The following is a 13,795-nucleotide window of genomic DNA, read 5'->3' as shown; positions in this document are numbered from 1 at the left end:
TGACAACAGTAACGAAGTTGGAGACCGTCAATTCTGTGGACCAGATTTGATTAAGGAGTCTGAACGGAAGGTTAAGTTGATTCGCGATAGGCTCAAGGTAGCCCAGTCCAGGCAGAAGAGCTATGCAGATTCTAAACGCAAGGAGACAGTTTACGAAACCGGAGACAGAGTTTACCTTCGAGTATCCCCACTTCGAGGAGTTAAGCGCTTTGGAGTTAAGGGAAAGTTAGCACCGCGTTTCGTTGGACCGTTTAAGATCGTGAAACGTATGGGAGAAGTCGCTTATAAGTTGGAACTACCAGAAGGACTGTCAGGAGTTCATGATGTATTCCATGTTTCTCAGCTGAAGAAATATCACGCCGAGATGGCGGAGGTACCGCTAAGAGATACAGTGCCATTAGAAGCGATTCAGTTAAAGGATGACCTAACATATGAGGAGAAGCCAGTCAAGATTCTCGATGTTGCCAGTAGAGTTACTCGCAGCAAGGTTATCAAGTTTTGCAAAGTTTAGTGGAACCACCACTCAGAAGATGAAGCCACCTGGGAGAGAGAAGAAGATTTGCTCAAAGACCACCCTCACCTATTTTCTAGCCAACCCGAATCTCGAGGGCGAGATTCATCTTAAGGGGGGTAGGTTTGTAACATCCCAAATTTTCAATTTGGAATGTTATACACTAGATCATATGCATATCATATTTTCTTGCATTTTGGTTGATCCTAGAAATTTCACGCAACTCAAGGACCCTCGGAGAGAGTTGGAGATTTCGTTATTTTCATATTTGAGAGTTCTCTCGAATTTTGAAAATAGGATCATTTGATTTATTTATTTTATCTTCAATAATTTTTCCGGTGTCAAAATATATGAGAGAAGGAATAATATGACTTTCCCAAATTTAGGAAAAATGAAGATATAATAAATAGATCAATTTTGCTTTCCGGTGTTTATTTGCATTTTATTGGATAGGGAAAAATGCGCATTTTCAAAAATTGCATTTTAGGTCCGGAGAAAAGTTCATTTTGTTCGGCTCATTTTTAGGAGTCGGGGAAAATTTACTTTAGATTTTTCGGAGTTCGTTTAGATCCCTTTTTGTTTTTTTTTCTGCGTGAGGAAACTATTTAAAAAAAAAATTTGAGCAGCGCCTTGGGCCAAAGGCCCAAGCCAAGCCACCTACCGCCGCGCTCCCAGGCGCCAGGCGCCGAGCCAGGAGCCGGTCGGCCACCGCCGCCTCTTGCTAGGACCGAATCCTTTTAGGATTCTAGGGCGCCCCCTTGTCCCCTTTCCTTATTCCGTTTATTTTTTAGATCTTTCCTACTCCTGTTCTAATTCCTTGTCCTCTACCCCAAGTAAACCCCTCCCCTCCCCAATATAAATACCCAAGCACCCCCCCTCTAAACACATCAAATCAAAGCTCTCCTCCACACCGCGCCTTGCACCGCCGCCGCGCCGCATCACACCGCGCCCTGCGTCACCGCCGCCGCGCCGCCTCACCCCGCGCCGCCACCCCACACCCGCGCCGCCGCCGCACCTTGCCGCCGCCACCCCACACCCGCGCCGCCGCCGCACCTTGCCGCCGCCGCCCCACACCCCGCGCCGCCGCCGCACCTTGCGCCGCCACCCCACACCCGCGCCGTCGCCGCACCTTACCGCCGCCGCCCCACACCCGCGCCGCCGCCGCACCTTGCCCACGCCGCCGCCCTACGCCGACGCCGCCGGAGCCCCGTTTACCGGAGACCTCGCCAAGGTTGCCCCGCGCTACATCTATTCTTTTTCTCGGATCGTTTTCTTCTAATCGTTCCGATTCTTTTCTTCTCTAAACCGTTCCGGTTTTCTAGATCAGTTTTTCGATCGGATTTTCTTCTCCGAAACCCTAGATTGGATTCGTTTTCTTCTCCGATTTAGTTGCCTTTGGACCGTTCGCCGGACCGTTCGTCCTAACGAACATGATCACCGGATTCTTCTAGGTTAACGACGTCCGTTCGTTTAACCGTTCTTCTTTTTCTTTTTGTCGGATTTATTCCGCGATCGCGATCTCAGATCCGATCTTCTTCCTAGTCTATTTTTCCGCTCGTTTATCGGAATCAGGTGATTCAAGCGCCTGGAGTTTCGTCTCGAAACCGCCGTTCCGTCTAATCAACTTGAACAAGCTTTTGCTACAGTAAAATTTTTACCTAGTTTCAACTTGCTAGAACCGAGTTGTTTTCTTCCGCCGTTTGTTTTTCGTTCTTTCTTGCAACCGGAGTTCTTAAGTTGAACTACCTGGTTCGTTCTCTTGTTCGAGTTTTACCTGTGCATTAGATGAGTACTTAATGTATGCTTGTTGTTTGTCTGCGATAGATTACCCGGATTGCGCCGCTTGTTACTTCGAACCCTAGGACTCGCGGATCATCAGCAAGGCAAGTAACACTTTGATCATACCTTTTTTACAACCCATGTTTTATTGCATTAGATCAATCCTCTCACACTGCATGATTAGGATCTAATTAAATTGTGGGATGGGAAGTAGATGAGGTAGTACCTATTACCTGTATTATTATGAAAACCTTTGGGAGTTACTTCTACGTTTGCTTATTATGCCATGTTATGCTAGTAGACGTGGATTGGGTGAGTGATATCCATGACAGATGTGAGATTGATAATTTTAATGGTTTATCTAAGGTGGCAACTTAAACACACATCTGGGTGGATTGAGGCACCTGATGTCTATCAGGACTTGCCTGTTTTTTTTTGGACCGCCACCCAGGCTCAAAGGGATCATAAGATAATTCATGCTAGAAACTTCCGTGTGCAGCCACATGCTACTATGGGCTCTGGCATAGTTGACTAAGTTGTGCGAACTCTTACGGGGTGGACTAGCAGATGTAGGGGATGTAGGTGTACCGGTCTACCCCACATGTAAGGTGCTAGTGCTTCTGAAAGACTATGTCTCGGTCATCCGTTTCTCAAACACCATGTAGTGCGAGAAAACAAACGGAGGCGATCGAGTCATGTGGGGAAAAGTGCGCAACCTCTGCAGAGTAACAAACTAATCATGATTAGCCGTGTCCCCGGTTATGGACAACTTGAGTATCTAGTACTTGAATATCATTGTGAATCTCAACATGTTACTTCTAATTAATGTTATTGGGTTTTAATTACTTTCAATTGGGATTGAGAATGCTGTCAACCATTCTCAATGTTTCACAACCACCATGATAGTTAAATAAATTTATTCCTTTGCAGTAGGGAAAAACTGGCTTTACGCAAAACTGTAACCATAGAGCTTTCCACCAGCCATATATGCATGTAGTATAGCTGTTTCATTCCATTACTCTCTATGTGTTACTTTGCCAGCATATTCCATGTGCTGACCCATTTTCGGGCTGCAACGTTAATGTTGCAGACTTTTCAGACGACGATTGAGGTGCGTTTAGGTCGTGGTTCTATACTCAGTGATGCCGCTGGAGTTGATGGACCCATTTATCTTCCAAGTCTTCCGCTGTTATCTTTAAAATATGGCCTTAAGCCATATTTATTGTAATAAGTTCTTTTTGAGCCATCGATGTAATAAGTGTGTGATTGCAACTCTGCTATAAAGCCTCGATGTACTGTGTGGTGTCAGCATTACTGATCCAGGGATGACACCGTAGCACAGTAGACGTGATCCATTCGGGTCAGGTCGCTACATTGCAGCTTTTAGGAAACATGGTTGAAGCTTTTTAAAACATGGTTGAAGCAAAATAACAAGTTTGAAAAGGAAAAAGCCTTGAATGATTTAAAGTGTTGATTTAGCTGTACAGCAAAAGTTGGGAAAGCAAGCATATTTACATTATGCTTCCAGCAAAAATATTGTAGGGATGTAGCTAATTTGCAGGTAAAAAAGTATATTTTGGCTCTGCAACAAATCTAACAGAAGGTTGTAGCTATTTCCTGTGAGCTTCCAGCAATTTAAGTGTGTGACAAAAAAATAGCATTCACATATTATTTTTCAGAAAAATATGTTTTGAGGGGGAAAATGCACAGAGATTCCCTTGAAACTTCAATGGATGAAGTTTGAAATATTTTCATATTTCAGAACCAGTGAAACAAAAAACAATTGTCAACGCATGATCATGTTGGCAAACAGAAGAACGCATCCATTAAAAACATAAGTGCATCATCCAAATATCAAGTTATCATCGGTTTACATACCAAAAGGACACATGTTTACTGGAGGTATCAACAGTTTACATACGAACGCGCACTACTCTAATCCTATCAGAACGCTACCACCTCGGACATGATCTAGACCTAACGAAGAAACAAGCTTGTTCGTCTTGAACCTTCCAGAAAATCAAGCCGCCAACTCATTGTTGAACGCCCGCTCCTTTGGGGCGTTGTTCATTGGGTGGCTGAAAAGGTTGTATGCCACATCGATGCGGTATCGCGCCATGTCTTCCTGTAAAAAAATGAATACAAAAAGTAAGCAAGTATGATACTAGTTATTCTTGAGTTGCATGAGTGATGAATGCAAAAAGTTCACATCCATCCACCGCAAAAAATTGATATGGATGTAGCAAAATTATGATATGGATGAAGCAAAAGCAGAATGTAGTTGTAGCACACTAGACATATGGATGTAGCTAAAAAAGCCTAGTAGGTACAAACTTGAACCACATATGAAGCAACAACAAAACATGGTATTCTTCTGTTGCATGAGTATTGAAAACAAAGAAAGTAGATTGTAACAAAATGACAAGACAAAAATTAAAAATGTGTACCTGCTTGAACTCTCTCATTGACTTCCCATGATAGTTCTCCACATACTTGAGCCCAAAAAAACCACAATCACATCTGTGAGATAAAAAAATTCTCCATCATACTTCCCATGCGTAGTTGAAAAACCAAAATGTTGAAATGGAACACATGATTGAAGCAAAATTCAAAAAGAAAACTCACAGGGTATCTTGCTTTGGGTAATCCTCTAGGTCAACACGGGCGAAGGATCCAACATTGACATTGAATTCGCTGCACTCTTGTGCGAGGGTTGCAAAGTTTGTGATCTAGCACCGAAAACACACACAAAAGTTTCAAAAATAAAATGAGGTGTGTAAAGATGACAACAGGGCATTTATGTAGATGAATCTGAAGGATAAACAGAAAAAATTAGAGAGCATGAGCATACCAGGTTATTGGCTTGCTTCTTCAAATGAGATTGTTTTCCTTTTGAATGGATTGAGTCAAATACATTCCACTACTTGTGAAGCAAGTTTGCGCAAACAACTATCCAATGGCGATCATGAACAATTGTGAAAAAGAGCTGCAAAAAACAAAAGAAAGGCGAAAAGGTACTCAGAACATGTAAAAAATGTTGCAGCCGCGTCACATCATTGGATCATATTTGGAAGTTATTTGTGGTGTGGAACAAAAGAAAGCTTCGTGAAACTTACGAGGTCAAAATTTTGAACCTTGAACACTTTCATAGCCCTTTCAAGCTCAGCCATGAGTTTTGCTGGTTGGAAAGTTGATGGGTCTTGTTTTAGTAGGATCTACTTGAAAGATACAACAAAATGGTTATTGTGTGTTGCAACGAAAATGTGAAAAGAAAGAAAAGAATGAAGCATTGCTTGTTTTTACAAAAACTTACCCCCGCGTGGACTGAGAAAATGTATTTCTTCAGCTCCAGTTCTTTTGCTGCACGGGATGCAATGTTGTTCATCTCGATACATAGTGACATGACCTCATCATTCATATCCCCATGAGGCTTGAAGCATACAAGGAATTTCTTGTATCCAATGTAAAATCCACCTAGCTTGATGAAAGGTGTCCTGTTACCATATATGCAACCAAAATGAATCATTTGTTTCGAGCAGAAAAAATAAAAAAAATAGAAAGCAAAAACAGATAAGGCTTAGGTAGCTCACACTTGTTCATTGGGTTGTGATTTCCTCAATGGTTTCCCATGTTTTACAAACCTCTCATACATTTCTTCAGCCTTGTCGACCTTTTGCTTCTTTGCCTTGGTATTTTTTATGGCTGGAACTTTGGCCATCCTCTTCTTCCTAGTGTTCTTGTCATGTGTGCTAGGGCCACTGCTTGCATCAGCAAAATGCTCTTCTGTAGCGACCATCTTAAGAGTTGTAGCAAAAAAATACAAATGGATGAGTTTGCAAGAGATTGTACAAAAAGAATTTGCTGGAATCACACAAATGTGAAAAAATGATATGGAGAAAAACAAAAAGAAATGATGCAAGATGAAGGAAGCATACTTGGGCTGTCATCATCGTCTGAAACAGGAAACACGGGGATGTTTGCATAGATGGGGCTGACTGTGCTCTTCTTAATTATAGGCTCATCTGTGGAATGCATCATCTCATAGTCTTCGGAGCCCTTTGGGAACAACTCACAGGATGGCTCGTCGTCCCAAATGCCGGTTGTCGCACTCCTGGGTGCATCATAGAAGAGTGGGGGGCTGTGAGGTGAGGCGTTGCCTTCCATCTCGAAACTCATTCTTTGTTGCTCACAAGTTTCCGCAGCCTCTGTTGCAACTTCTAGGTTCAATCCGGTGACTTCATCCTTGTTGATGCTAGGTGTTGTACCTTGAGCTTGAGCTTGAGCACCAATGTCGGCATTTGCAGCTTTAGCATCATTCTCTTTTCCGCGACATTCGTCCATGATAGGTGCTTCAAAGGAAAAGTTGGGTTCATTGGTAGCTGTGATGGCGTCTCCAACATCACGAAGGAGAGCAGCCATCCGGTTGCACTGTAATTCCTTTAAACACTGTCCAAACTTGCCTACTACACCATCCACCTCTGCTACAAAAATACCCTTGTGCTTGTCGTAGAGCATTTGAAACTGAGTTGGTACCTACAAGAAGGCAAGTGGCCAACATTTTTAGTGAGAAGTATATCCAGATTTTGAGAAGTATGGATGTAAAAAACACAAATGTGGGTGTAGCACATTAGAGGTATGGATGAAGCGAGAAACAAGTAGGTGTGCTGCTGTGTCACTATGTATCAAATAAACAGTGTGATTGTAGCAATTTACTGTCATGGATGAAGCATAAAAAACAAATGGTCTATACCTCTAGGTAGCAAATTATTGATATGGATGTAGCAAAATTATGATATGTTTGAAGCCAAAACAGAATGTAGTTGTAGCACACTAGACATATGGATGCAGAAAAAAAAGCCTAGTAGGTATGAACTTAAACCACATATGAAGCAAAAACAGAACATGGTTGTAGCACATCAGAATGAGGGATGCAGCAAACAAAATATACACTTGCAACTAGGTATAGTAAATAATGCAAAGCCAAAGGCAAACAGGAAATGAATACAAAGAAAAAGGTAGTGTAGATGGGGGAAAAGTACCCTTAGTTCTTGCATGCTAGGGAATGATTGCTGCAGCCAATCGTTGGGCGAGGATGATAGGTGTGGTTCAGCTTCAACATTTTTTTGAGCCTCGTTTGATTGAGAGTCCTTTGCTTGAATTTCAGCACCTTGAATTTGGCTTCCTTGGCCACTAGTTCCTTGGCCACTAGGTGCTTCAGCACCAACTCCCTGCCCACTGGCTGCTTCAGCACCAACTTCCTGTCCCGCGAGTTGTGCTGCATAGGGGGTGTTGCACAAACTCCTTATCTAGGAAAACAAAACATGAGTGGCGGAAATAAGAAGGCTGCCATAACCTAAATGGAAAGCAAAGATTGCTACATGCAAATTCAGTGAGCAAAAAACAGGGGGGGGGGGGTCTTAATACTCCATTGGCAAAGGAAAATACATAGACGGGATGTAGAAAAATTACTTGGGTGTGTTTTCCGTAGAAAGGTTGGACAAGAGTGAGCTTGTTCTTGTCAACTTTATCCAACCAATCAAAATCCTTTTGACAAACAAAACGTATCCTCGGCACGGAATAATCAATGGCATGCTCATCTGGGAGGCCGGCCGGAATATCAATATGATCCATGTATATGATCTGCATAGAATGGAAAAGGACATTAGCCAACAAAAACATAAATGCGAGCTATAGAAATGTATATAAGATTTCATGCAGCAAAGAAAAAAATGCATGTGTTTCATAATGTTGCGTTGCATACCGCTAACATGGGAAGGCATGAAGCGATCTGAAACTCCGCTGCTTTTTCTGTATTTGCTTGCATCCTCTTCTTCTCTTGAAAGACTCCAACCTCCTCCATCACTCGTGCCAACAAGTGCTCATCCCAAGCGAATTCATGCACCAAAGACATATCTTCCAAGGAAGCTAGATACTCAAGATTCACCATATTGCCAGTGCCTGGGCACAAAACTATTGCCAACGCAAGGAGTGTCCAAGTCCTATTTATCATAACCACGTCCTCATCGCTGCAACTAGTGAGCAACTTGACAACATGGGCTATTGGAGCCCTGTTCCCCTCCTTGTAGATGATGCGAAGATCATGTTCATCACTCTTCTTAAGAAGCTTCACGGGTCTATCACCGGATGGCACGTTGAAAATCCTTTTCACCATGAGCTTGCTGAAGGTGATGGACTTGTTCTTGTGTTTGAACTCAGAGAGTATGTGATTCGTGTTCATCACAACAAACTCAATGAGCTCATGGGGCACCTTGAAAGACCGGATGTCCAACAAGTCTCCAAACGGTCCCTCCCTTATGATTCTCTGTTTTTCTGGTGTTACTTGCTTCCCAATCTCAGCCAGCCTTTTTGAGTTAAACCTTGACTTAAAGCCACATAGATTGCCTTTCTTCTTGATCTTCTTCTTAACCTTCTTACTCCCTTCATTCTCACCAGCGGTGCCTGCGACATCTACAAAAAGGAAAAAACAAGTCAATAAAACCCTAAAACTGCATCATCAAGTACGTCTGCTATAAAATGAATACCTAAAAAATCTGTAAAACCTATGAAACATACAAGCACACATAAAAAATGTACAGAATAAAACATTACACTCTAAAATTAGCATTTATACAAGTACGTCTGCTATAAAATAAAACCTAGGAGATTTTGCAGCACCAAGAAACCTATTTACAAATTTACATGGCAAACAAGGATGCCTCTATGCGGTGTGTGATTCCTTCAGGATCTCAAACAAGTTAATTTTCAGCGTCATTCTATTCAGCGCTGGAGCTTGAGATACATAAGTAAGAGTTCACATGTTTCGTGTAACTCTGCTGCTGTGAACACGCGTTCGGCGCAAGGCCGGTCATAACTCCGTCACTCCGTGTAAGCTACTGGTAAATCCGCCGCATAAGATTCATGTTCAGAGATGAATTCATTTCTGTTCGTTCTAGTTTCAGCAATCAAATCTGAAATGATCCTCGATTCAGAAGCAGGGGTATTGGGCTGCGGAGTTCAAACTTGGTTCATCATACGCAAAAAAAAGGTTCGGAATACATATTGATCTAGTACATTTGCTGGTAAACTCTAGTACTCCTACATGCTTGCAGATGATTATCTTAGACAAAGTGCACGTACATTTGCAAAAGTATAAAGTTGGTTTCGGCCGTATATACAACACAAAAACACAAACACAGCAGTGTGCATGCATCTTCACATGGTGATCTGAAGTTTACTCTGTTCTACTGTATCATCTAAAACAAAATGTTCCTCACAAATTCCCCTCGGAAGTGTCCAATGACCATTTAAACATAGCAATACCATTTCCCTGTATCCAATAGTTCGTGGATGAACAAAATCCCAAATCCTAATCCCAATCCCATCCCAAATCCCTAGTGAACACAAGATTCAAATCCACCACCCCGCCCCCTCCATCTGCCCGCGGGAACACCACCCGCCCCTTCCTCTGTCCACAGGAACACCACCCCGCCCCCTCCCTCGACCCGCCGGAACACCACCCCGTCCACGTCCGCGCCGGCGCCGGCGCCGGCCCGCGGGAACACAAACGACTCACCCGCACCATAACCCGCCCTAACCCTAAAGCCAACGGGGGAGGGGGAGACAACAACGAAAGGGAGAGCAGGAGGGGAGAGTTACCATCCGGGAAAGCCATAGATCGCCGGAGAATCGAGACCCGCCCTGGGCTGCCGCCGCCGCTCCTGATCTCCAGGCGCCAACAAGCCCGTCGCCCGCAGGTCGCCCTGCCTCCTCGCACCGAAATGACGCCCCCGTGCGGTTGCAGCAAAAAACTGGGGAAGGGATAACCCGTGCGCGTTAAAAAAACATGGGTCTGTGGTGACACGTGGCGCAGACAACGTCCTTGGATCAAAAGAGATCCAACGCACGGAGCGCGACCGGCGCAACGGTTCGGCCGGCGCCCCGGCCACAAACACTTCCCTTCTCATAAAGAGATCTACTATGTCGTCACAAGTGAAAAGAAAAACTGTCCAAGGCCAGTTGATTAACACGTCAAAACAAAGGAAAAAAAGGGGGTCAAACTGAGCACAACCCGGAGGAGGCCTCGGTTGCGCCTCGCACGGAGTCGGCCTCGCTTTCGCGCGCCGCGTCAAGTCATCGCCGCGCCTCCGAGCCGCCACAGCCGGCCTACGCCCTGCTATCGCCGCCGCTGCGCCGGGTCACCGCGGCCTCCGTCGACCCCGCGCCGAGCGACCTGCCACCGTCGACGACCCGCGGGTGCACCGAGCCTTCCAAACCACCGACCTCCGAACGCCGCGAGCCGCCCTGACCGAGTTGTCGCCGAGCCACCCTGGCCGAGCAGCTTCACCTACACCTCGCCCTCGACCCTGCGGCCTCGAGCCACCTATACATATGCGCTGGTCTCTGGCTCGGTCTCCGTTCGGAGTTGCACCGAGCCGCCCACGCCGAGCAGCCTCGCATCTGCCGTCAAGCCGCCCCGGATGAGGCGGCCTCGCCTCCGCCTCACCCTGTTCTGAAGCGGCCCCCGCCGACGGGTCAACGGCTGCAACCCGAGCCGCCGCTTCGTCAATCCGCCCCGTCGCCTTAGCCATGGTTGACCTCGAGCCAGGCTGTTGCGCCGCACTCTCCCTCACGAACAAAGCGACGGCGGCGGTGATGCGTTAACATGGATGCTCAGGCGAGCCGAGCCGTTGGAATAGATGGAAAACATTGGAAACATATGATCATGCGTTTACAAGTCTTTATCTTCGTGCTGTTGAGTAAAGAAGGAAATTGTGACAGGATTCGTCAGTTCACGTGCGGGTAGGGATGGAGCCTTTGGTCTGTTTGCAACCAGAATTTGAGACATTGGCGGAGTTTGTGTTGGGAATATACAAAGATGAGTGCTAATAATAGTCAGTGGGAGGACAGACAATTGTTAAGGTTTCGAAATTATTAGAAGAACGGAGGTGCAGACATGATGTAATGATAAGGATGAGGCGCATCAAGCTGATTGTTTCTTAAAACACTACACATCGACCAACCAGCGGTCATACTTAGTCCATTTAGCTGTTTGGTGGACAGAGTTGATCTGCTGAATGGATGGCCTGTTTCTGCTGCGGTTTTCACTGGTGTGCCAAGCCGCCGCAGCCCCTGTTTGAAGCGTCTGCGTATTACCTTTTGGTTCTGAGGCCGCGGTGGAAAAAGTGGTTACTGAGCACGTGATGACCAGAGTCAGACAGAAAAGGACAAAGGGACTGGCATGCTTTGGCACTACATGTTACGTGGAGCTAAAAGATACCCCTCCGTCTCATAATTGGATGAACAATTGGAGCTGGTAGTACTTCACAAAGAATCAAATAATAGCACGTCCATACTGCCGGTACCTTCGTTTATGATTTTGGATGTGTGTACGGATCATCTGTCATCGTCCGAACAAATCAGCCTCACGGACACGCGTATCGTGATCCGGTTTATATCAACGTGCTGGCCGACTCGCCCGTCCGCACCACCTTATAAGCCACGGACGACTCGCCTGTCCGCCCTCGCCGCCGGTTCATGCGTCCGCACCGGTTTACAACACGGGGGACGACTTGCTCGTCCGCATCGTTTTACAACGCCGCGGACGATTCAACCGTCTGCTCGCATGGCCGACTCGCGCGTGATTGATTTCAGTTTCACCGTGGTGATCATCAACTCCGCGGCGGATAAATTCCGGCTTGACATATCAGGTGAAATGCATCCGGTATATTTTTTATATATTCATTCTTTTAAAGGAGCAATTACTCTGCCTTGCAAGCTTCTCAATGCAGGACGAGTTGTCTACTGCAAAAGAGATTATTATATCACTGAGCTCTTGAATAACTCATACCGGTTTATATCACGGTCAAATATGGAGAGTCTCAAGCCAACTCCTCGAGTGATCTTAAGACTCGAGGGCTACAATGACATGACTCGGGAACTCCGGGTCATTGGAGGGAATGATAATCCGGTTCCGGAGGACACCGCCATATTGATGAAAATTTAAAAGCCGTCAGAAAATTGTCGGGTCAAAATAAAGATTCCAGTTTAAAATTCGGTTCAAGAGACATCTCTCTCCCGCAAAGCTTTGAAGCTCTCAAATCCGGTTCGAACATCCGGCTCAAGGTAAATTTGTCTCTTACAAAGCTTTTAAGCTCTCAAATATCCGGTTTACAATCCGGTTCAAGGGAAATCGGTCTCCCACAAAGCTCTGAAGCTCTCAAATCCGGTTTAAGAATTTCCGGTTCAAAAAAGGATTAATTTCTCGCAAGTTCGAGTTTAAAGGCCGTCAGAAAAATTCCGGCTGAAAATGAAGATTCCGGTTTAAAATCCGGTTCAAAGGAAAGATGTCTCCCATAAAGCGTTGAAGCTCTCAAATATCCGGTTTAACGTCCGGTTCAAGAAGAAGTTATCTCTTGCAAAAAATTAAAGATTGCCAAAGAGAACTTGCTGCCATGATGCGCGGTTCAAACATGGGCATTCTGCCTTATTGGTTTATCATATTATTGATCACATGGGGGCTTCGGTTTATAAAGCGGAGTTCTGATTACATATTGATCCGGCTATCAAGCCAATATTATCATAAGGGGCCAAAGAGAGTTTGTTGCACATCACAACTCAAACATAGGCACCCGATGAGCACAACTCAGAAATATATCACTTGGGCTGTTGGGGAACGTAGCAGAAATTCAAAATTTTCCTACGTGTCACCAAGATCTATCTATGGAGAGACCAGCAACGAGGGGAAGGAGAGTGCATCTACATACCCTTGTAGATCGCTAAGCGGAAGCGTTCAAGTGAACGGGGTTGATGGAGTCGTACTCGTCGTGATTCAAATCACCGATGACCAAGTGCCGAACGCACGACACCTCCGCGTTCAACACACGTACAGCCCGGTGACGTCTCCCACGCCTTGATCCAGCAAGGAGAGAGGGAGAGGTTGAGGAAGACTCCATCCAGCAGCAGCACAACGGCGTGGTGGTGGTGGAGGAGCGTGGCTATCCTGCAGGGCTTCGCCAAGCACCACGGGAGAGGAGAAGGACTTAGGAGAGATGGAGGGGCTGCACCAAAGGCATAAGGGGTGTCTCAAGAGGCCCTCCTACCCTCACTATATATAGGGAGCCCAAGGGGGGGTGCGCCAGCCCTAGGAGATCCAATCTCCTAGGGGGCGGCGGCCAGGGGAGGTTTCCCTCCCCCCCAAGGCACCTAGGAGGTGCCTTCCCTCCTTGGGACTCTTCCTTAGGGTTCCCCCTTCACCCTAGGCGCATGGGCCATAAGGGAAGTGGCGCCCCAGACCACTTTGGGCTGGATCTCTTCCCACTTCAGCCCATGGGACCCTCCGGGATAGGTGGCCCCACCCGGTGGGCCCCCGGGACCCTTCCGGTGGTCCCGGTACAATACCGATGACCCCGAAACTTGTCCCGATGGCCGAAATAGGACTTCCTATATATAAATCTTTACCTCCGGACCATTCCGGAACTCCTCGTGACGTCCGGGATCTCATCCGGG

At 45.9% G+C, this 13,795-nt stretch overlaps 1 pseudogene; it reads right to left on the bottom strand.

Annotated features, from left to right (window-relative positions):
- Positions 1–4,357: 4,357 nt before the first annotated feature.
- On the bottom strand, positions 4,358–10,878 carry LOC147959243 (uncharacterized; annotated as a pseudogene).
- Positions 10,879–13,795: the final 2,917 nt, after the last annotated feature.

Source organism: Triticum urartu, chromosome 7A (assembly GCF_056163025.1).
Source record: "Triticum urartu cultivar PI428250 chromosome 7A, HENAU_Tu73, whole genome shotgun sequence".
NCBI lineage: Eukaryota > Viridiplantae > Streptophyta > Magnoliopsida > Poales > Poaceae > Triticum > Triticum urartu.
Note: the sequence above shows the minus strand (reverse complement) of the source record. Positions and strands in the feature narration are given on the sequence as shown.